This window comes from Metopolophium dirhodum, chromosome 1 (assembly GCF_019925205.1).
Source record: "Metopolophium dirhodum isolate CAU chromosome 1, ASM1992520v1, whole genome shotgun sequence".
Taxonomy (NCBI): Eukaryota; Metazoa; Arthropoda; class Insecta; order Hemiptera; family Aphididae; genus Metopolophium; species Metopolophium dirhodum.
In genome coordinates this window covers 46,419,345-46,441,931 of record NC_083560.1, presented here as the reverse complement: position 1 = coordinate 46,441,931, position 22,587 = coordinate 46,419,345, and the positions used below count along the sequence as shown (strand labels likewise).

General features: G+C 33.0%; 1 protein-coding gene across 1 annotated transcript in view; it reads left to right on the top strand.

Annotated features, from left to right (window-relative positions):
• The first annotated feature begins 5,610 nt into the window (after nt 1-5,610).
• The window catches only part of LOC132934433 (irregular chiasm C-roughest protein), a 244,080-nt gene continuing 227,103 nt past the window's right edge, over nt 5,611-22,587 (top strand). Inside the window, exon 1 of the mRNA XM_061000733.1 lies at nt 5,611-6,025. The gene's annotated coding sequence lies outside the window, so the exon portion shown is untranslated. The remainder of the gene's footprint in view (nt 6,026-22,587) is intronic.

Below are 22,587 nucleotides of genomic sequence, written 5' to 3'. Positions count from 1 at the left end.
AGTTGCATTATCTTTATCTTTATCTAGATAAAAAAATACTTATCTAGTCCGAACACTGGTTATAGATGCTTATGTGTTGGGAGTTTGAGGGCTCAAGAACAATATGTTATGTGTGATTGTGTGAAGTTTGCAGTACAAAGTTTAACATAGAATAAATAAATAAGGGTCTCCAACAAGTTTCCAACAATGTTCAACAAGCCTATTTAAATATTGTAGGATGGTTTAGAATGGATTTAATGAAATTTTAATCATTGACTACAACAGGATTTTTTTTATGTAGGTCCTCAATTAAAAGCGGTTTCAAAAAAAAAAAAATCAATCAAAATGAGTTAATCACTATAATTTAAAGATTTTAAGTGATTACAACATTATGACAAAACGGCTTTAAAATAATTCTCGAATTTCCGTGTGCATTGGCAAACGATTTTGTTAATTATTTCATCAATTTATAGTGATTTGGCTTCACGTTTTTCAATTGATGTGAATATAACAATATGATGCTTGGACGAGGTATACTTGTAAGGACACTGCAACTGATATACAGCACATGTAGTCCAGTAAACTATTTCTTATATAACATTTTCATGCATACAAATGTACGTTCACGCTTGCAGCTGATAACATGGGCACCGTTGTAGAAATGGAGCTCAGTTATATAGTTATAATAATATATGTTTCTGAAAACTATGTCTTGTTTCACAATGGTTCGTGGACTTGTGAAATATTTTTAATTCCGATTTTAAGCATTCCTTGTCAGCTGCTGCGCATGGTACCTCATATAATGTACACTACAATATTATTACTTACTACATTATGGTGCCTGCTCATAACTTGCACACGAGTTTAAATGCTCATCGTAAAAAAGCTGCCCACGGACGACCGCATAAATGGGATGTCTTCGTGACTTTAAGTTTAATAATAGATCAATTCACTCTGGTAATATCAAAGATTGATTCTGCCGAACGAAAACGTCCCGTGTCGCCTGTGGGCCAGAAAGAGAAAACGAATAGCAGTGCAGCTTCCTCTTAAATAATAACCATCTCTGGGTACGAGCTTATATATATATGTACATAATATTTATATATATATTATATGTCGGTCTTATATACCTATATATATATATATATATATATATATATATATAGAACGTCCGCAAGATCGGTTAAAATCAAACACGTCGAACGTGGGCTATTATTGTATATGCGGCACTATATTATATTTATCTAATTTTCCGGTCGAATAAACTTTGAGAAAACGTTAAAGTATTATTATCATCGTCATCATCATCGTCGTCGTGGTCGTCGTGGTCGTCGTCAACGCTAGCGCCAGTTTTTCGACACATTTATACCGTCATCAATTATCGACCGTTTAAAGACTTTACTCATTCGCGCGGACCGCACAACCTCCGCGATCGTGTTCTTATAACCAGCGCTCGCAAACATTATACCAACGTTATATTTGACAGAAAAAAAAAAAACGATTGAAATTTGTAAACGTTATTATAACGGAAAGCGATAGTAAAAAATAATATTGAAAAAACCAAACATAACGATTAACGAAATATAACATTATATAACATCATTAAATAAAACATAAAACGAAAAACGTAATTTTATAGAATCATATCATTGAACGAAAAATAACGCGAAACGAAATATTTTAAAATCTGTTTATGTAAAAGGACTGCCAATCGGTTTCGTAGAAACATTTATTTCATGCAATCGATCTAAAATTGTATCATATTATATTCCGTACCCACAGGCCATTGCCTGCCCGCATTAGTTATTATTTTTAAAATTCAATAGATATTAAAACTGTTTTGGATACGCAAAGGTTGAACAACGTTTAAGTGTGATAAAAAACGATAAACGCAAAAATTGTGTGACGTTTTAATTATTGTAAATTACATAAAATGGAATTTTTTTTCGTTGTCAAATACAAGCCCTGGTTATAACACGTAATACATAATATAATGATAATATAATACAATGAATAGGTATAATAACGATATCGATACTACGCGATATTTAGTTATACGTACATTGTATACACGATATAGTGTTATATATTATAGTAGGTACACAATAATAATATAAACCTTTAAAACGCATACCGTTTTGTTCGTAAACGATTTTTGTTTTCGTTATCCCGGCGCGTCGGGTATTACATGGCAAGTGCAATAGTATATTATAGGTACGCCTAATAATCGTAATAATATAATATTAATTGTTGTACACAAAATCGTTACACGTCGAATAATAATTTGTAAAGTTGTTATAATATTGTTATTATATATTGTGCCGCGCGTTTCCCGGGCGATTTAATTACGCTCAAACACGCATTATCTGTACAGAATTTCCACTCGGTATATACACACACGCCGTATTGTCTGTCTTTGTGTCCATGGCTATCCCCGTAGACTGTCGAAAATAATTACAACGCTCGTCGTATATCGGTATGACGTGACCCCCCGAAAATGTGCGCCAAGTGCCGTGAGAACTGGTCCGTATCGTACACAAACGCGCATAAATAATCGTAAGATTAATTAAAGTGAATGTCTACGTTTATCCGTAACATAATTACTATACAAATACAATATTATAATGATATTATTATCATGCCTATACGTAACAGGTATAGGTATCGCACGAACACAATATAATATTATAATATATTATAATAAATACGAGTAGGTAAATTAAATTTAAAAAAATAAAATAAAATATCTACATAATATTATTACACCTAATAAATATTAATAAAACACGTGGAGTTTATAATATTGTAGTATAATATTTTAACTCGAGGAGTGTGCAGCGATCGTCGAGTGTGCCAGCCCGCGTGTATATAAATAATATAATGCGATTATGACTTACAATATTATATTGCAGACTGCAGACTACGATCGTTCCGGTGGAGAGCTTTTGTTTTTTAGTTTCCCTGTCCTATCTATCACAGCCATAGTCCATATTTCTTGCAAATTGTTGCAGAACTCTGGGGGCGGACACGGACGAACGTTTTATTCAATAATAATTATCGGTAAGAGGGAAATTTTGTCCGTAACAATTTCAATATAGAATTAAATCCCCCTTAAATATAGACGTAATCCCCTCCACGAAAAAAATTGTATTTAACACCATACTTCACATGGATATAATATGATAATAATTACATTGTAAGAGTAAACTATACATATAATATTATGTATTTCGTTAAAAACAAGTAAATAATAGAAAATAACAATATTAATATATGGGGTTTTAAAATGTCATGAAATTTATTTTGATGAAAAATAAAAATAAAATGTTTATTATACCTAAAAGTCTATAGTCGTCAACTTCCAAGTGAATATTTTTAAAAGTTGGTTTATTGTATGAAACAAAAAAAATATGTAACATATTTATACGTAATTTATAAGTTGTTTAACAAATCTATAATAGTCATTACAAACTATATGATCTAAGTATTAAATAATGAGCCCAGAGCACCTTCACATCACTCAGCCACATACACACACATATTATACGACTTTTGTACACTTTAAAATTACCTACTGAAAATACACTATTATTTCATTCATTGTTGGAATTGACTTCAACTTAATAACAAACCATTATCTTTTGGATCACTGATATACAACAATATTTTAAAACTCATGTAAAAAAATGTTTTTATTCTCAAAATAATGCCGCGGCCGGGAATATTTTTCAGCACTATATAATATAGAATATACAAATATGAAATAATAAACCAAAAAAAAATAATATGTTTTTTTTTAATTCTAAGTGTGTAATCAATTTATTGTTTCTAATCATCTATAACCGAACACGTTTAAAAGAAGAAAAAATATTTTTCATATTTTCATTGAAATATTTCAAGAACAGTGAAATTTTCAATTGAAAAATTTCAAGTGAAATATTTCAAATTTAGAACCCTATTAATATATTTAGGTACTAATTAATTAATTAAAATTGAAATAATTAAACCACTTTGTTTTTAAATTACAACAACTTGATTAATAATCGGTAAGAGGGAAATTTCGCCCGTAACAATGTCAATACAGAATTAACTCCCCCCCCCCTTAAATATAGACGTAATCCCCCCCATGAAAAAAAAAGTATTTAACACCATATAACTTCACATAGATATAATATGATAATAATTACATTGTAAGTAAACAGTACATATACCTAAACCTAATATTATGTATTTCGTTAAAAACAAGTGTTAGAAAATAAAAATGTTAATACATGATAGGTATCTACTAATTAATTTTTTTAAAATTGAAAAAAAATTGAACCACTTTGTTCTTAAATTTCAACAACTTAATGTGTAACTAGGCTGCTACCCATAACTCCTGCTATATGTTTTTTAAAAAAAATTATAATTCCTTCAAGTTTTTATTTTGGGTTACTTTTAATGTACATGATGTGATCAAACCTCATTATAATATAGTACAAGACGATTACTTTCACAATATTTTTCTTATTTTATTCGACACTTTGCTATATATATGTTATATAATAATAATATCATAATATATTTGTAGGTACTATAATTAAGTTGCAGTACGATGTTCACGGGAACGTGTCATTGTATGCTTTTATATGTAGATTCTAGAAAGATGGTGGAACGACTAAATAGGTGTTCGAAATAAGTTGAGCAGTATTAGAACAATATACTTTTGTCATTGGAGATGGTAGCTAATTAGTTATTAAAATTAATTAATTTTTAGATGTGGCGTAAATTACATGTATATATTATATTTCTTTTTTGGTCGTTTTTGGCGCAAACTCATACGCCCATTGTCATTCATCTGCCTCTTAGACCCAAATAATCTGTTAGTCTATTATTGTCAGGCAGAATAGAAAAAAAAAAGGTGATCGGGGGGGAGGTGACATTTTCGGATCGGAACTATCCTCGCCAACTCCCCCCTCGCCCACCCTTACCGTGAGCTTTTATATTAAATATTAGGGTTCTTTCATAATATTATTATATCTTGCAACGCTGTCTGGAACAGTTCATAATATTATACATACAATATCTCGAACCACCTATATAATAATATGTATAAAATAATAATATTACGTACGTGTATAATATAACCAATAAGACGCGATGTGTAATGAAACGAGCTGCCGTGCCAAGGCATCGGGAGCAGGTGCAAATTATTATTACTTTTTTTTTTTCCTCTCAAATCTCGGTCGCTAGACTAGTTTACTTGGGGAAAAAAAAAAAAAAAAAAAAAACTATACACCTAATAATATACCTATACCTATCTACTGGTAATAATAATATAATAATAATAACAACGAGTAACAAGTACGACGACGACCAGGTATATTATAATAATAATAATATTTTAAAACCAGTATCTTCGGCGGGAGTCCGCCCTATCGGGAGCGTCGGCAACTATAACGCCGGACGGCCGCGCGCGTATATCTCGACACGCCGCCGCCGCCGCCTCCCCCCTCTCCGTTCCACCGCCGCCAACCCTATCCGACGTCAATCGCCGCCGCCGCCGTCGCCGCCGCCACTGCTACGACTACCGATGCCGCCGCCAACAAACTACCGGCTTCTGGAATGCAGTCCCTTCCCGACGGTCGCGACAGTCGTACGCGTGACGCCGCCGCGTGTTGATCGTCCGTGCCTCGTTGCCGCCGCCGCCGCCGCCGCCACCGCCACCGCCGCCTATCTCGTGCGAAACATTTTCCGATATTTTATTATTTCGTAATATTTTTTTTTTTTTGTTTTTTGTTTTTTTGTTTTAAAATAATTTTTCGATTTTCCGTCTCGCCGTTTCCCTCCCCCCAACCCCCTGAACAATAACCGCGGTAGTAGTATGACGATCACCGACGGCCGTCGGAACGACCCGGAAAACTTTTCGTCGTCCCGCTGACTCGGTTATAGACTCTTCCGCGTACCACACATTATTATATTATAATAATAATATATTATACTCGTCTACCGCCGCCGCTACGACTGTTGTCGCTCCGCTGTCCGCCGACGTCTGCACGTCAACCAGGTGAGTCCATCGAATATCGTAATAATTTGTATTGGGGCCTTGTTAATACTATAATGTGTTAGCACCTACACACTAATAATAATATTATATTATGTTGAGACGCGATCGAGCCCCCCGCCGGTCGATTTCGTTTTTATGAATCGTATATATTTTTTATCTCCCCCGAGTCGTTTTCGGCGCTCAACTTTTCCTTTTTCTTCCCGATTTCACGCGCAGATCGAATAAAAGTAATTTTGAAACCATCGAAGTAACGGATAGAACGCTACGTCTATTATTATATGATATCATAATACCTATGTAAATATATTTACCCATTCGCGTTACTACGTGTGTAATGTGTATTACATATAATTTATAATATCTTAATGAATTTGGGGATTATTCGTTGAACGCGTACTCGTAAAATTAAATAATTGCATTTTAATATTTAACGATAATTTGTAATTCAAACGAAATTTATAAAATACAAAAAATTACAAAGGAAATATTAATAATTTAGTCCTTTGATATGCAATTATATACGAGAGTATTGATGTTATTTAAATTTACTTATTTGAGTTTCCCATAAGGAAATTCAAAATGACAATCATTTTTAATTTTGGTGATGGTATATTATTATGTATATAAATGTATAATAAATATAGTTGATGCCCAACCATGCCGGATTGCTTAAAAAAATTTGATACATTTATTTTACGATTCGCTAAAATTTAATGAATGAGCCGCTGAATCATGTTTAAGGGACCATTAGCTCACTATTGATGTTTAGTGATTATTTTATGCAACTCGGAATAAAAAGGATTTGTAATTAAATAAACTTCACCTACGTTATTTGTTATTGATATATTTATTTTTACCAATCAATTAAATAGGAATAGGTATAATATCTATATAATATATTATTTTGAATTAATTAATACATGTACCTAATATTTTGTTGACGGACAAAAACATCATCTGATCAGTGATTATATATTTTTAATATGTGTAACTAAAGTGTGTACATCGCTGCAGGGTTATACGTGTTGTGAATTATCCCAAAATAGTTATTATATACTTATCGAAAACTCGTTTGATATTTGAACTGCTCATTTTCTGCCACCTTGCGAGGCTGCAAGTTGCTACGGTAGTCTAAGTATCTATATCTCATTATAACGATAACAACTAAGATTTAAAATCAATCAATGATATCAAAACGTCTGTACAGGGAATAGGTAGCTGCCCACCTTTATCTACTTAAATCTATTCAATAAGTTGCCCAGGTGAACCTTTGAAAATTTCATTCTGCTTGTTTTTGAATTTTATCGTAGACACATAATATTTTTATCATAATATTCTTACAATACAATTATATTTATATTATCACATTGTGACAATATTAATATAAATTATATTAATGACCGATTGCATAAAAATTGATTAATTCAAAATGAATTAAATGTAATGATCCAACCGTGAGCCACTAAATCGTGTGTAAGAGACATGATAAGCTAATTTTATTGATTCATTAAATGCTAAGTATGATTGTTTATGCAACCCGTGTTGTATATTGTCATTTTTGTCTAGACACAAAATATGTACATGGAACATAATCAGTACCTACTACCAATTGTTAAGTATCGTTTACTCTACTGATATAAATCTTTGCACCTACCTACCTACCTATGCGTGTTTCTATAATATCACACAAAATTAAATATATAAATAATAAATACCAACTAGTCGTTGTGAATGATTATTTATTCGGATGAAAAATTTCGGGTTGAATAGACGAAAAAACCTAAAAACGAGTATAGAGCGTATAGATTCGAAATTATAAACCGTCGGGTTGATTTTCAAAATATAAACAATAATTTGTGGTTAATCAACGAGCATTTTAACATTTATTGACAAGAAATTGATATTCATATTCATTAGGTAGGTACGACAGTAAATGAAATCTGACACGATACGGGAGATACAACACGTTAGATATACAACGTGGGTTATCGGAGCAAGAAAAACGATATGTTGTTGAAACTACGTAGTAAAATAATAACCTATTAATACCAGCTAGATTTAAAATTTAAATTAAATTAAAAAACACGGTTTTATTTTTTAGTTTCTTTTAAAAGGCAGTTTATATTTATCAGAGAAACGTATCGATTTCATTAGTATACGCAATACGTCTAGGCATACTACAAGCACATACGACTTACCCACCATATAGGTATCGTAACAATATTAACAAGTTACGTGGGGATTGATCTATATTATAATAATTCTCCACTCATTCCAAACACAATATTATATTTTGAAGCTATTGTAAAATTTTAATTTTATGAAAACAATATGAAAATAATATATGATAAAAATATGAAAATAATATGAATCAATATGAAAATACGACAATATATATTAATACAATTATTATGACAAAGTTTTCATAAAATTAGTTTTATACGACGGTTACATTTATAACAATGCATAACTTATATGAATTTGGGTTACTATATTATTATAGGTATACCTATAACTATACGTAACAATGTTATTTTGATATACCTAGGTACACACAATTATTACAATTTAATAAATAACGTTCACGCCGTCCATAAGCATTATTATTTATTATCCATCATAATATTATATTATTATGTATTTATGTATTATCATAGAATACTGCTACAACAGTGCGTAATACCACGCATGTCAGTGCTTAGTTTTAAATTTCACTTATAAAATATTGAGTAGAAACTGTATCCTGTACGCGTTTAATCTACACCTTCTCTCGACGATTGCAATTTCGCAGAGAAATAATGAGGTAATAATAATACTATAGCGCTCGCACTACTGCACGTATGCACTAGTTTAGTTATTTTGAAACTAGATAGCCATATAGATAACTGCATAATTTTAATAATCAAAAAGTTAATAACGGCTCTACACTAGACGAAACTTTTTTGTAGTGTGGCTATTAATTAAATTTGAATAGTATTAATTGCAATAATATGACAAACGAGAGTACTTTGTTTCTACGTATGTAAAATGTCACTCATGCGTTAACGATAATGATTGTAATTTTTAAATCGTTTAAATAGTACGAATTATAATAGTTCAACGAAAATAAAAAAAATATTATACGATACGTTCAACAGGCGGGACGGCGCGGCGCGCGGCCAGCCAGGATTTTTTTCGTCGACAAGAGTTTAACCATGGTTATGCATAACACACACACGCACACATACACACACACACACACACACACACACACACACACACACACACACACACACACACACACACACATACACACACACAAACATGCGCTCGCGCGTAAAGAGAGGAGGTGATGTTGGACCTGTCTGCTGTAATTTTAATAACAAATTAGGATAAATGTTCGTCAAAAGGAAGTATTCAACGAGATTATGAAGAAAAAAAAACTCAATATAAAACACCAACACTAGGTTTTAGCAAACTTTAATAACAACTAATCGTATGAAAAGGGCTCGTACGGTCGGCGTGTTCGGTGTTGCACAATCATTTATTGCATGGTTAATACCTAATAGGTACGTAATCTTGATTAAAGAAATACGTAGGTAATATTGTAAATTGTCGGTGACGAGTGGCGAGCGCGGATGTTAGGTTACGTTTTTATAATGGTTTTAGATTTAGAGGAAAACACTTATTTATATTTTGGGAATATAGACGGATAGATCAGCCGTTTATCAAAATAGTGCTTGAAAAACAAAATTTATGGATGTTAACGGAAATTGTAAAATAAATGTACTAAATATTATAATATTCAATAACGAATATTTTTTACTTCAGACCTTTTAACCTCTTTGGATTTCATAATAATTAATGAGCGCGTTTTAACTCTAAAATTGCACTATATGCAGTGGTACCACCTAATAAGTATTAAGTTATTATAAATAATAATATTACTTATAACATTATACCTATAGGTACTAATCGATCTGTGTCAACATGTTTTACTAAATTAGAATTCTAGGTTTATAATTATACATCTTGTAATTTATTACGCACCAACCATCAACTGTAATTAGGTATACTGAATCCCGCCTGTAAATATGTAAAATCCCGAGTATTCGAAATTGATATTATTATTTAAATGATATAATATTTCCATTTTTCTAGAAAAGTCGTTAGAGTTGCCTATGTGAACCCCTTGAAAACTCCGTTGAAACGTTCTCTCGTAATATGTCCTACGTAAGATAATATCTATTATGTAACCGAATGAAACGTACAAATAATATAATAATACGATGTAGCCACATGTATAGAATATAGATATCGTGTGTGCACTTGTTTTGCTAATTATATATGCGTTTACCATAAACCTTAATAATAATATTATATTATTATTATGCATAATGATGATAGCACAGTTCGGACAACTCGCTAAACGAGAAACACATTATAATAATATAAGTATTACCCACCTATAACATTTGATTTAATGAGATAAACATTCCATTTCGATTTTACACAATTGCCAATTTTCAAACAATAACCACTCTATACAAATATATATAAACACAATACACATATGCCGGTTTATAACACATATACAATGTTGTGTGTGCACTCGATATTGTTATATATTATTATTTTGTATTTTGTGTGCCGAGCGTACGCGTCACTGTGTCAACACGTGATTTTGTTTATTTTGTATTTTTACCGGGCGTTTTGTTATTTTAATCACGTATTGGAGGATACCAATGTACATATTATTATATATCCACGTCCAATAGAGTGTACAGAGTGTATTTAAAAAAATATTCCATGTTTACATAATTATTTATTTGTCTTCGCAACACAATAGATTATTATCCTTCTCGTACATCAGATTCGTATTATTGATATGCGTTACTATTAATATGATAATAATATTATGCAATCGTTAAGAATTTAAAATACAATATATTCTGCGAATAAAAATGTAGTATACAGCAGAATACTAAAAAAATTATCCTTATTATCTTAGGTCCCTAAAGTTTGATGCTAGATTTCATAAGGATTCGTTCACCGTAGACTTTGCGTACACTCATTTAAAAAGTATTTAAACATCGGTCATCGCACAAAAAAATGTTAATAAGTACTATATTATAACTAAAGAAAAACTTATACAGGCAAATTCTAGACTTTGAAAGTTTTCGTATAGACATATTTTTGAAGTAAAGTCATAATATTTAATTGTTTTTTGAAATATACTTCTTGCGATGCACTTAAAGCATCTTCTACTTAAACGCGTGAATTATATTTAATTACAATAATGTGTGTGTGTAATGTATTTAAAATGTATTTTGTCTCTGTTATAATAATACATTCATTAATCGTTTCGAGCAACGTGATTGTGTTACGTACGGTATTATATAGTCGAAGGGGTGGGTAGGGAAAGGTAGATACACGCTGAGCACTTTGATGTCAACACATGTAAAATATTATGTATTTGTGTGCACTATTATAAATTGTCACGATTATTGTCATTTACGAAACTGTAAATAAACGGACGAGCGGATAAGTAAATAAAAAATATGTCACCGAGTGAATTCGTATTATATTTGATTACAATATATGAACCTATATTATACTATAACAATAATAATATTTCGTATTGCATCGTTTTTTTTTTTTTTTATACAAACAAAATCTCGCGTTTGTCTTTGAATGACAGTCGACACGATCGTATAATATTACAATCCAGCTCATATTATTCACATGGACACGGTTAAGGCGAAGTGTGAACGCTCTGCAGGGGTGGAATGTTTCGGTAGTTGAGCAAATTGCAGTTTACGTGATATGAGTTTGATAAATGTACATGTTTAAATTTTAATGCATACAATGATGTGCGTTTTTGTTTTTTTGTGCATATTATGAAGTTGAAAAATGTCAAGAAAACGTTAGAGAATCTCCACTCTAACTCTGAATAATGCAAGTGTAATATTATATTGATGTTCCTAGGGGATCGCTTACATTGTATACACTCGGTTGCGGAAAAATGTTAAAATGATATTATTATGGTCGTCGGACGTAATCATTAATTGTACATGCCGCTATTGAATCATCATAGTCTGATACCTACATTACAATATGGTATTTAGTCGTCGAAGTCCCGACGACGAAAACGAATCTCTCCTGCAAACGATTCCAGAGCTTAACATAATATAATATAATATTATCAGGTATATCATGATGCAGGTGCAGCACGTCGTGGCGGCTACCCGTGTTGCACGATATTGTATTAATATTAATAACACAGTTGTTAGTCGCCTCGACATATTTTATAATAATAATAATAACGATACTATCTCGGGTTCTCGACCATTATATTATACCTGTGTACCTATATTGAATATCTGTCGGTTCATAAATATGGCGCGCCGGTTAAACGGTCTCCGTCGTCGAGTATTATCCATTCGACACGGACAAGTGCCACGCGCACCTCCCATCATACACTATACCCATATATTATTATATACGCTCGTATGAGCTTAGGTATCACACATAATATTATACACAAACGCACACACACACACACACACACACACACACACACACACACAAACACACACACACACATCGATATAATATTTTATCGACTCGGCCGTTTATATAATATTATATCGTAAGCGTTTAAAAAATATGTTTTATTTTTTTTCGGACTTCTTCGGAAGCTGACCTTCCGGAGTGCTCCGAATATAGGCACGCTGCTATTATTGCTATGTACCATTATTACTACGTACGTACGAGTAAACCTATTACATGTGTAGCGGGCGTGTGCGTATATTATAATTCGTATATATGACCGCGACGGCTCCTCGAGTGCCCATACATAATAATTGTCTACGTCTCGTTTCTCGATCGTGTGTCCGCGCGGTGAACCGCTTAAATGCTCGTCCTAAACTGGTATATGCACACACACACTCACACACTCACACACTCACACACACACACACACACACACACACACACACACTCACTCACTCACTCACTCGGTGTATATAACGTACCTACAGTACATGTACGATATTTAATTTGGTTTAGCCGGGTGCGCTGCCTCAACGAGGTTCTTTTATACGCGTATAATAATAATATGTACGTATATATAATATTATTCCACCGTCTGTCGTGGCACCGTACACTCACACACACACACACACACACACACACATGAATGCTAATTATAGTTTACCGGCGTCAGGTCGGGGTCTAACTCGGACCGGCATTTATAGATCTGTTCCCATTCACCGCCCTTTAACTAAGTAAAAGAATTATACATATATATGTATACGCGTGTAGGTACTATTATATACGTGTATATAAGTCCCGCATGTACACTGCACCGGTGCGGTGTCTGGCTTCATATATATATTATATAAATAGGTATCGTCTCGTCTGTTTCACGAGATCGACTAATTGTGACTTGTGTGTGGACCGCATGTTATTAAAGTCTGACTCGCGTTTACGCTCGGCATCGTAATTTTTTTTTTGCACAATTTCTTCTGTGCACGCTACATTATATATATATATATAGGTACCTACCCCGTTATTCACACGTATATACCGGGGTGGTCCGTTGCTGATTGGCGGTCCTATTCATTATAATATAATATTATTATGTGTGCGGAAGGGAGATGAAGAAAAGCTGAAAACATTAATTCATTTTTAAATAATAATCTCTTTTACAGTGAACTGCGTGACGTTATTTTATATTTTCACTCGTCGGTGACGTGGCAAAGTGAAATATTTTATCGGGCAATTCATTTTTTCACTACTTAATATAATTCTAACTATTATTGAAGTTATTATTCTTATTAAATATCATTTTTAGATGAAGTTATATAGTCTTATACTACAATTTCTCACTAAATCCAGTACTCACCAACCACCCATTTTAAATCATCGGGCAACTGCCCTTCAAAATCACGGGCGACCCGCCAATGTCCTTCCATAACACTCCTCCCACGTTTTGAAACGACGTAAGTTGGGAGTCTTCAACTTCAATATAGGTTCATTGAGTCGGTTCATCACATTTGCTTGTTGTTTCGATGTCATCAATCCTTTGATGCCGTTTTAAATTTTCGGGAACTCAATGCCGTTCGTTTATGAGCCGCAGAAACCTACGGGCTACGAATTTAAGGGGCTGAATACACTGGCGCCACAACCACTGCAAGTTCGTTGTTTGAACTATTTTTTGGACGTTTCATTTCAGACTATTCTTCTTCGTTAAAACCACTCGGTTTTCTAAGTCCGATCGACATTTTGACCGGTAGAATTTAGTTCAAACAGGGTCACCAAAACCATTTATAGACTTCAAGTCGCAGTATTTTTTCATCACTTCTATCGTGGCCCGTTTACGAATGCGCGATAAATGTATTATTATGTAGATAATGTTACGGTTGAGTAATAGTTACAAAAGTACAGCAACTTGATGTAATCTTTGATATCCGTCATAATCTGCACTTGCAAATTCTTGCAAACTATTTGCTAACTCTGGACATGGTTCGAGAAATCTTTGAATTAAGTTGCAGGGTCGACTTTGCGGATGTCAATTATTCAACAGTCCTGTAGGGTACATTAATTAATTCGATCACGATTCCTCGATAGAATGGGAATAGACAAAAAGTCAGATTGGACCGATATACTAATGGGTTATTATTATCACTTACGTGGCTAAATGCGGACAGGTCAAGAATAGGTATAATATACGTAATACGACTTCGAACTATATTTTATTTCATTTTTGTTCGCGGCTATGGGTGGGTGCCACTGCAGCGTGAATGGTGTGGCGCGAGCAGATTATAATGTAAAGAAACCTACTGACAAGAGTTATTATTATAAATTGTGCACAACATTTTGGCACGATGAAAAACTAGAAAATTACAAGACCGGCAGATTTCGAAGAAGTTATAGGCCGCGACATAAGCTTTTGTGAAAAGAGAGCTCATAAAATTCCGATTTGCGTATACCTATACTTACAAATGATGATGACTAACTAATTATTGAGAAAAATTGAGAAAAATTGAATCGAAGATTTTGAATGTTGGCGGTCAACTTCAAGGACACGCGGTATAGAGTACAATATATTATACGGGCTGTATAGGACCTATATAGGTGTATGGCGCATGTATGGTGCCGCTCGCTGCGAAATCGAAACTCGCACCTCATATTTTCACGACGACTGCGTCTATAATAATATGTTATTATTTGCTATAATACAACACATTAATTCGACGACTTTACCGTCTATTAACGCCGACAACAATACGAGTACTACAATGACGGCGATCGTAACAATAACGACCGACTGCGTCTTACAATAATATATAACAATATTACGTAAAGTCTTTCTTCCGGTGCCGTTCGGATAGTTATAATAATGGTAAAAAAATAAAAAAAAAAAAATGGAAAATCATTTCTTCCCGGTCTCGTGCCCCGTACACGATATATATATATACATATATTGTTGTGCAGTATACTTACACATTATATTATATACCTGCACAAGGTGAAGAACAACGACGAAGGGCACTGTCTGGGCACGACGCCGTTGCTGCAGCGCACTGAATCGTTTAAGCGTTATTATCAAATTCGTTATCCGCTTTTAAAGCATGAAAGCGTGTTTCGGCCAAAAGTAGTATAATATTATATAGGTATATTGTGTAGGTATACATTTATACAGGCGCACACTGCAATTTGTGCACTTACGGCCGTGACGATTTATACATTGTTGTGTTACGATGTACATTATTATTATTATTATGAAAAACGATATCTCAAAAACAAAAACCTCTCTCGGATGTTGTGCCTATATTATTATTATTTTTTAACAACCGATTGGCGCGTGGTCGTATACCTGTACCTACATTTTTGGGTATGCACTCCGTATTTATACTTATAATATTTTTATTGTAACACAATAATAGTATAAAAAAAAAAAAAATGTTATTTGTGCGTGACGCGCCGACGTCGTGATATCAAAACAAAATATTATAACGACAGAAAAATGTGTTTTTTCCGACGTCGGGCGGTTAATTCGACGTAGTTATATGATTTCTATTCGTTTGAAATCCCACTGAATTCGTTTGGGTGCAAAATAAAACAATAATATATTATAGAGCTGCAGGTATACACTAATAACTTATAGGGGTGGGAATGAATTTAAATGAATCGTGCGCTGCGATAGACTTTTAATTGTATATCGTATTGCAAACCTGGTCTGACCGTTGGACGCGCAATCCAATCATTGTATTATTATTACGTATAATAATATACCGGCAAAGCTGCGGGTGGAAAAGCTTCAAAAGCATAAACACGAAAGGAAAATAAAAAGGCCGCCTAGTGAAAAATGTTCGATGTTCCGAGTGCACCTTTAACGAGATTTACAGTAGACATTTATACAAGTATAACACTATGGTGAGGATTATAAGACTTATATTGCGTCGGAAATAATCAAATTTTGGAAAGTTGACTTCGAATATTATGAGCTAGTTCATAGCTCGTAAGGATAGTTTGATGAGCATACATTTGAACCAACGTCGCGAACTCGTTATATTTTCTCTCGACTGTATAGTTATTGTCAAGTGTATTTTTGTTTATATATAAATATACAATAATGTATGTTAAGTACAACCGAGTACTTAATATATATGGCGCTTATCGGACCTTTTTCATAACACGATTCCGCACGTTAAATTAATTTTGTTTTTGTCAGACGTTGCCAAATTTTTCGAATTTCACAATTGTATATAACTAAGAAAATAAATTAAATCTATAGATTATAGAACAACAAACGGTCCAGAAAACTTCCACAAATTGTACAACAGCCAATACCGTAGTGCTCACCCACCAACAGATGTAGGGATATCAATATTAATGGGGAGATCCAAATTGTAACAACTATAACAATAAAAAAAAATGTGTTTATTCTCAAGAGGAATATTCAATAAATTGACCCCGTATATTATATTCTGAGTAAAATGTTTGAAAAACTTATTTTGATAGTGATGTATTTAGTTAATAATTACAAAAATAATTACGTTACATTTTATTCACATTTATTTGATCTCGATATGTTGAACGTTAAATGAAATCTGAAGCAAAACAAGCTCAAGTCGAAAAAGCGAGCAAGTTGTAGGTATAACCTCTCTTCTGTACATTATAATATTATGTGTCTAGTACTCTATAATGCACACCATCATTGTAATTACGGTATTGGATGTGAAAATAATTATCATTGCATACGAAAAACGGTTCTAACCGGTATGCCTATATGGTTATATATTATACTCGTCAGTAAGGTTAATAAGTTTATTTAATTACATTATTATATTGCTACTATATTATAATAGAGTGATTTATGTTAATACTATAGGAAGTAGTTATACTACGGTAGAAATAGGCAATAGCTTAAAATTAATCTAAATAGGTATTTCGAAAATTTAACCATCGGGTACAAATCTTTTTTTCTTACGATTAAATATCCAATTTTGTCAAAATAATATTGTGATCACATTAAAATGTCTTGATAAAATATTTTTTTAGAGCAGTAAAAGTGCTGCTCCAAAAGAAGGTGACGCACGAAATACATTACATTAATATGATGTATGATGTGTATAATAGATAACACATCAAAACATTCATCGCTCCACTCGGAATCTAATGCTTAAAATATCAAAATTCGATATACAATTTTATTCCGACGCGACAAACACGAACTCCGTATGTTATTGATTTTCGTCCGTGTGTATCTTGAACGAACGACTGGGGGGGGGTATGATATTACAGTATAATATGCCTATAGTAATATATTGTGTACGAACAAGTATACCTGTATGCAGAGTGTTGTGTTTTGATTGTTGATGATTACTCCTCGAACGATATACTGGGTATAATAATAACATAATATAGGTTAATAGGCGTAAAGTTTTCGAAGCCCATCCGAGGACATTAATACGAAAATCATATTATACGATGCAGGCCATTGCGAAAACGGTATTGAACCGCCGCCGCCGCCGTAGCACCCATACGTATAATATCGTACTTTACCGCTATAATATTATTATATGGTGTCCGCCGATGCTGTGGATAACTGCAGGTGGGCGTTATAGGTGTTATAAACATCTGATTTATATATTGTTACGCGTACTGTACAATATATAATAATATGCGATCCGCGCCGATTACACGTTCAGGTTCACCGATGGTGCAACGCATTTGGGACACTCTGTGTACATTATAACGATATAATATTGGCTATTATAATATATTATAGTCGTGGGGCTCGGGAGTTAAATTATTTTAATACAGAAGTCGAGATCGATAAGGCAAATGTAACCTAGCTGGCAATTCAGGCAGGTAAGTAAATAACTCGGATAACCAACATTATACTACTATTGATAGGTATTTATTTATTTATTTTTGATTCAAAATATAACTATATAATATAGGTTTAGTTTTATAAGAGCGGCGCAATGAACAACTGGTCGGACAAAAATAATATTACGCCATAAGTATGTCCACACAAACACAATATATGGCATCATCAAAATGCTTTTTGATGGGGAAATGTGTCTTTCGCCACTCTGCGCAAATCTTTGAAAAAATTGAAAAAACTAGCGAATAATTAATTAAAATAGGTTATAAGGTAATAGAATTTTTTTCAGGAAATTTCAAATGTGCATAAAAACATGACAACTACGAAGAAATAATCACATTTACACGAAATATGCAAAAATATACATTTTAAATATTAGCTTTTTATATCTCGTCATTGCGTATATAAACAATCTGTTTCTAGCTGGATAATTCTGCTATAAATCGAGATAAAATTATAGACCACATATTATATGCAATTTCTACAACTTCCGAGCCCTGTAGCAGCTATTGTTAGTTGACTACACTTATGTGCATGAAATATGTGTGCTTATTAAAAAAAAATGTGTTTAACATATTTTGCCCTTCGCAAACATTTCGGAAATAGTTTCCATGTGCATATTATTTGTGTGGTGCACTATGGCAATGATTATATGTATTACTGTCGGTCTCGCTGCAGGTTGTATATAATCAAGTACGACCATGCGACTTATCCCAACCATTAGAAATATCCATTGCACGTATTTATATATAGTAAGTTCAACTATATGATGATTAATAAATAAAACTGCATTGTAAAAGCATATTATTATAATTTATAGTTATAACTTATAATCACTAAAATATGGTAATATCGACTACGATGTTTTTAAATATATTTCCCGTGTACTGTTATTACCTATTGTACGTTTGTAACTTATATTGTATACCTGCACGAGCGTTCCCAAATAAGTTGGTGCATAATACTATATATTGTACTGCATAAAGTTATTGCAGACATGACAAGTGCAAATATGGGTCACTGGTATGCCGTTAACGATTTCAAATTATTCACCAGTTCTATGAAAATTGTAATTTGTCATGTGGTTAAATAGGTATGTTATTACGAACAACAATTCAATAACAGTGCAAAGTTGTCGAGGAAGGTAAATTTACATATTCATATACACACTATATTATATATAGGTACTATAAGTAGTTGGCAGATAACTTCATAATATGGAATACTAGGTAATAATATTAAATATTGCATAAACCTATTAAAGATATGCTAAGGTGTTACGATGTGATGTGATTGGAGATATCGATGATTCGAATAAACACTTATCGGCTTTGACATAAACGTTTAAATTATAATAATAATATGTAGATACCAACCTATACTTTTCAATCGATTTTAGTTTTTTTTATTTTTGAACTAAACTCACGACGATACGATCAACAATTTTTCGTAAAATTTTTCCCTTGTATTACGCCGATTTTCCTATATTATTATGTTCAACCGCAAATAATATACGATTACAATATGTACCTACTTGAAAGTTTCATATTGTTATCTTTTTATCCATCCGTAATTTCGCTAACTTTAGATCTGTTCGACATCGAGGGCCTCTAAAGCATTTTTTTTTTTTTTTTTCAAAACACCTATTGTGCGTTTATAATAATATAACAACGCAATGTTCTTTGTATCTACTTGTACATTTACCGCGGCGATCGTTCCTCCTCGAGAACAGCCGCCGCGATACGATCGGCGTTTCGTTTGTCGGCGGGCCCGGTCGACGAAGTAGGTATAACATAATATTATATATATCTGCTACCGACCTACCCACATTATAATATTATATTAAATTATATTGTGAATCTACGGCGGAGACAATGCGAACAGTCGGCAAAAGGTCATCATCGACTCGTCGGTTTCTGTTTCACAGCTCAGCGGTCGGGCTGGCCTTTGTGCATGGGACATCGTCATCGACTCGAGAACAACTATGCACCGCAGTTGAACGGGGCGATTATTTTCACAGTAAACACATTCGTTATCTCAAAATGCATTAATGGTTTTGAGAATAATTCGTTCCACACTGCAATACTGCGTGCCAAGAGGACGTTTTTGCCGGAAAAAATATTAGGCTAAAAAGCGATACGTAACATTATATTATGCACAATCCGGACTCTATGGAATATAGTTGTAAGAACAATATCGGTCAAGCTGTTGACGAATAAAACATTTTCAAAAAAATAAAAAAATAAAAATAAATGTCTACGGGAATATGGAATAAAAAAAATGATGTCGTTATTCGGTGCTAAATAGTAAGAAATAGAATTCTTTCAAAACTGTTGTTGTATTATGGATTTAAATTAATTATGTAAAAAAACATTTTTAATTGCTTTAATCGTTTTCGATAATACGATGAGAGTTTACTGTTAAAAAAATCACCCAACGTGTGCTACGTGTCACGACGTCTGAAGCACATAATAATATTATAATATAAATATATAGTACAAATTATTATATGCAATATTCAGCTACGCCCACGACTGTTATTATTGATAATATTTGTATAATATGATATACGTATATAGCACCGTCGAATTTTAAGTTTTTATGCCGCTGGTCGGACATTTCCTGTACATTTATTTGGGGCGGAAATTAATCCGACGGGGCGACAACAATTATTATAAGGGGCTGCGACGGTGTCGTCTAAAAAATAAATAATTTTACCGATGGCCGAAAATTAAATCGCATGAGCAAAACGTATGTTATTATATATTATTATTATGTGATCAAAATCCGTAAGAGTCACAAGTTAATTCAATATTGAAACTTTATGCTTTTTATTACAATTGTATTTCTGTTTCACCTACATTATATCATGTAACTATTTAACTTTTTGTCTTTTGATCTACTAAATAGTTCAAATACTTTAAACATGATTTTATACTGCGTAAATGATAATTGAGTTTTCATTTAATGGACGGCTGTTCTCCCACCTTCCCCTATACAATAAATGCTATTTAATTAGTGCTATTTGCAGTATTGGAAAAGTTCTAAATGCTTTGTGTATAGTTTGTTTGATATTCGTTTTGTTTAATAAATACTTATTCAGGCGTTCCAAGTATTGTTTACTAGTATTTCATGATTGTTTTTCACAAATATTTATTTGGATAATAACTTTAAAAAAAAAAAAAAACAGTAATTTTTGTAGTTAAATTAAATAAATACAAAATAGTACAAAGTGTTATGGGAAATAAATTATGCTGAGTATCGGAGATGTGTGCATCGTACGTAGTAAAAACAAACGATTTTTTCAATTCTACTGAATGAACAAAATAAATGTCGACGGTATATTTTCAAGAAGATAATACAGAGGGAGGGTACACGATGTATAGGAAGTTCTATACAATATGATTTTATGAAAATTATGAACCATATCAACTATATATTATTATAGACTAAACCAATAAAGATGTTTGATTGTCGGCTGGAAAATTCTAAACAGTACATCCTGCATTGGACATCCAAATACATTCGATGTCTCGACGTCTGTTGAATCATATCATATATTGCAATGGACGCTGTCGGATATTTGATTGAAATGTTAAAATATGTGTGTTGGGCTTTACGTTTTTACAAATTATAACTATGAAGCAGGATTTCACCTCCAACTCGTGGTCTACGTTTCTTCCTCAAACATGTATGAAGGCATATATTACATAGGTATAAAGCGTAGATGCACATCTAAATGTATAAATAAATTAAACACATAATCAAATAATAATATGTGATAATATCGAATCTATTCATATTATAAGATAGTATCGTTGAAAGACTGCGAACCTCATAGTCCCCCTATAGGGGCACGAACACTTCCCGCGGGACTTAGCCCCCCCCCCTCATTCCCAAATCCTCCCACGACATCCACCGGCGGTTGTGTGATATCGATCGAAATGCAGAAAATCCAGCTAACATTGCAGTGGGAGACTTCAGCGATATCATGACAATGCAAAGAGTTGACAGTGACTCTACGGTCGAACTTCCGCCCTCCCCCCCCTATTTTGAGTTTGCCGTATAGGTCAGTTATAGGTCCGTCCGCGGAGATCGAAGCAAAAAAAAAAAATTTTAAAAAATTAGAGCGAGCGCGTTCCACCGCCGCGGTGTGTGGTCAATGCGCACACTTATAATT